Below are 3975 nucleotides of genomic sequence, written 5' to 3'. Positions count from 1 at the left end.
CTGCGAAGTCAGACGAGAGGTAGACAGACGCGCCGTAAAATTACAAACATATTAAGGCTATTTTGGGAAAGTCACACAAACATAGTGTATATATGTAGTAGGTTGAGTAAATGGGTTAAAAATGTAAATGAGTCTCCCATTTGACCCAATTTTACAATTTTCCCTTAAAATATAAAGACTAAACATTTTGTTAATCATAAATGTAGGTACTAATAAATAGGGTGTGTATCGTTTCAAAACTGAACCGAATTGAAAAAACAAATACCGAAATTACTAAAAGAATTCACATCGATACCGAGCCGAATAACATATAAAACCGAAATATTCGGTTCGATTCAGTTTTAAACCGAACAACCCTAATTTAATTAAAAATAAATAAAAATCACTATATTTCATCATTAAATTTACCTCAATAATACAAAATTGGAAATACTTTCAAAATATATTCATATTAGCTTATTATCTCAGCAACAATAAACAACATTAAACTTGTAAATTCAAATATATGTGTATATATATAAAACCGAACCGAAAAACCGAACCGAAAAACCGAACCGAAAAACCGAACCGAAAAACCGAACCGAAAAACCGAACCGAAAAACCGAACCGAAAAACCGAACCGAAAACCGAACCGAAAAACCGAACCGAAAAACCGAACCGAAAAACCGAACCGAAAAATAAATCATGTGAACTGCTATATACCGCAAAGGTTATACTTTCCACCGTACATTTTTAACATTTATGCCCTCCTCATAATTTGAAACCAAAAACTAAAAACTCTTAAATCCTCTCTAGCTTTTTAGAATTTCAAAAAACCCGAACTAAAATGATATACCGTCAAAGGAAGGAATGGGAAAAGGCTTTATGAATATTCCGATAAGTTTTTTTTTAAAATTAGTCCGAAATCATGGGTTCCACCTCCGAAATCGGAGGCAGAACCCTGCTTTTTTTTGCCTAAACGGCAACCCGATGCTGTTGCCACCACGGGCGGAACGGACAAACTGTCCATTCCACCGTGGTGGTAACGGCATCGGCCGGTGGAAAGCATGGCGCGCTCGTTCCACTTTATGGTGGAACGAGTAGCGCACTCGTTCCACCGTAAGGTGGAACTAAGTGGCACGCTCGTTCCACAATAAGGTGGAACGAGTGGCGCATCCGTTTGGCCTTACGCCCAAACGGAGCTCGCTGCCCATTCCACCATATGGTAGAACGATAGCGGCGCCCAGGTCGGCCCTGGGGCCGACCCGAGTGCCGCAACCGTTCGGTCCAGCGGCCAAACAGTTGCGACGCTCTGTTTAGGCAAAACGGACCCAATTTTTTTTTAAATAAATTAATTCGAGCCGCCCGTTGGCAAGCCCAAATTATTAAAAAACCCGACAAAACGAGAAATTGAGTATATTTAAAAAAAATATGTTATTTGCTTATATATGTAAATTTTTTTTTTGGTTTTACAGTTTGATATTGCTGAGGCCCGTTCTAGACACAGACATACAAGGTCACGAGTTGTGACTGCCTCTGTCCGGAGGCAACAGACGGAACAGATATTGATGGGGGATGCCCATAGGGCACAGACTGAGGAGATGGCGGATGCCGTGAAGATGGACGGAGATGACTCTATGCCTCCTCAGAGTGCGTCCTCTCTACGAGTACCTGCTCAGACCATACCGAGGGGTCGTGACGGACATTTTGCTTCTACATCAGGGTCGTCTTCGGGTGAGAAATTTAAATTTAGTTATTATTATGTCATTTATTCATGATTATTAGAAAATATACGAATATTCTGAAATGAGTTTACTGTAATTTCAGGTAGCAGCAAGTGCTCGAGGAGTGATGGAGAGGACGACTGGATCATGAAGACCCTGGTTCCTGGGGGTCCATTTGATGGCCTTGTGATCCCGAGCTTTTTGGGACATGGCAGGATAGAGGCCTCCTCAGGTGTCAGACACGCTCAGTATATTGTGGGAAGCTGTGTGTATGGCACGGTGGTGCTTCTAGGGAGATCCAGACCCGTATAACGTCATCTGGATTGTCCCATTTACCAAGTATCATGTATGCCCACATTGATGCGTCCCTGATTGCGGCTTTTGTGGAGCAGTGGCAGCCAGACACGTCATCATTCCACATGCCATTTGGTGAGATGAGCATTATGTTGCATGATGTGTGGCAGATTTTACGCATCCCCATCGATGGGGCTATGGTGACTGCCGAGGCGAGTATTGAGGAGCTTCAGTCTTGTGTGATGGAGTTGTTTGGTATGACTTAGGAGGAGTTACAGAAGGGTCATTACTTTAATGGCGATATACGAGCGGCTTCCATCCTAGATTATTGTCAAGGAGATCGGATTCCTGATGCACAGGCTACAGCTTGGACGTTTCTTATGCTCGGTTGCACATTATTCGTGGACAAGAGTGGGGACCGCATTCGACCTTCTTGTCTGTTGGAGGTACAGGACTCGGTAGCTGGAGCCATTGGACTCTCGTGGGGCTCAGCTGCACTAGCATATCTATACCGTCATCTAGGTATTTCTAGCAGAGGAGACTGCGGGCAGATCATGGGTTGTCTAACACTGCTTCAGGCATGGATTTATGAGTACTTCCTGTGCTTCAGGCCTCAGTAGGAGGGAGTCACATTGGATCCGGCGCTTCCGAGGGCTTGCATGTGGCCATCTATACCGTTGGAGAAGAGTGGGGATCGACTGAGATCATATCGCGTCCGGCTTGATAGATTGATTGCTGATGAGGTACAATTTCAATTTAATTAAATAAACCAAATTCATTACTTTTATTACTTGTATGTTAATGTTGTTGTATACGTCTGTAGGTGATGTGGATGCCGCATGGTCCTGATGCCATTATGGATACCCCTAGGACGATATATGCCAGATGGATACGTTACAGGGATGTGATCAAGCTGTACATGCCGAGGAGATGCCTTCGCTAGCTAGGTTACATACAGACCATACCCCGACCGATCTTGAGGCCGTTGAAGTCCGTACGTCCTTGGTCTAGCTTGAAGTATCGGGTAGAAGTGCCCACAGACATGGCAGAGGACATTTGGACCTCGTTTCCCGAGGCAGCTGTGCTTGTACTATCTCGGTTCACTCTAGCACGGACTCCTTCGGACTGTGAGGAGCAGTACATGTTGTGATACTGATGCGCCTCACGGCGTTCGGTACCGCAAGGCTCACTAAGGGATAAGTGTACCCCGTCGTTATCAAGTAATAAAATCTGGAAAGTCCAGGTATCGAATCCACAGGATTTATTTACTACAAGTATCGAGCTACTTGGTCTCAGGTGTTATCTAGGCTGTGTGGGTTTTGAGTTGGTTTTGTTTAAGTTAATCTACTCCTAGTTGAATTACGCTACTCCTAGCTAAGTTATACTAATTCGAACTAAGTTATTCTACTCCTAACTAAGTTATTCTACTCCTAATTAAGTTAAACTACTCCTAGGTGATCTTTCACTAATGCAATTACCCGAAGGAACATGGTATGAACAATAATGATGAAGATAGATTATTAGGTCAATAGATTAAAAACCTAATCCAAGTCACTTGTATTCAAGGCGATTAACCCTACTTACCCTCCTGAAGCCCCTAGTGCGTGATTCCCTTGTAAGGCCGAAACTAGGTCTAAGGCTCAGCAATTTGGGCTTAATCAACTAAGAGGTCGCCAATCTCCTAGGCTCTGACTAGGTCAAATTCAGCTCGCAATATGTGCCTACTAGATTTTGGGGCTTTTGAATGAGTTAGACCAATTGAATCAAGCGTAAGACAAAGATTAAACAAATAATCATAGAACAAAATAAGAGCTAAAATATCATTAAAGGCGAAGAATATTGTCACAGAATATAATTAGCCTAAGATTCATAGACTGTATCAAAGGGTACAAACAAGGAAAGATAAAAGGTGATACGAAAATCCCTTTCAGGGAACCTATCTACCCTGCAGCCGGCTTCTTAGGTCTTAAGGACGGAC

The sequence above is a fragment of the Euphorbia lathyris genome, chromosome 6, assembly GCF_963576675.1.
Source record: "Euphorbia lathyris chromosome 6, ddEupLath1.1, whole genome shotgun sequence".
NCBI lineage: Eukaryota > Viridiplantae > Streptophyta > Magnoliopsida > Malpighiales > Euphorbiaceae > Euphorbia > Euphorbia lathyris.
The sequence above is the reverse complement of the archived record's forward strand: the minus strand, read 5'-3'. Positions refer to the sequence as shown.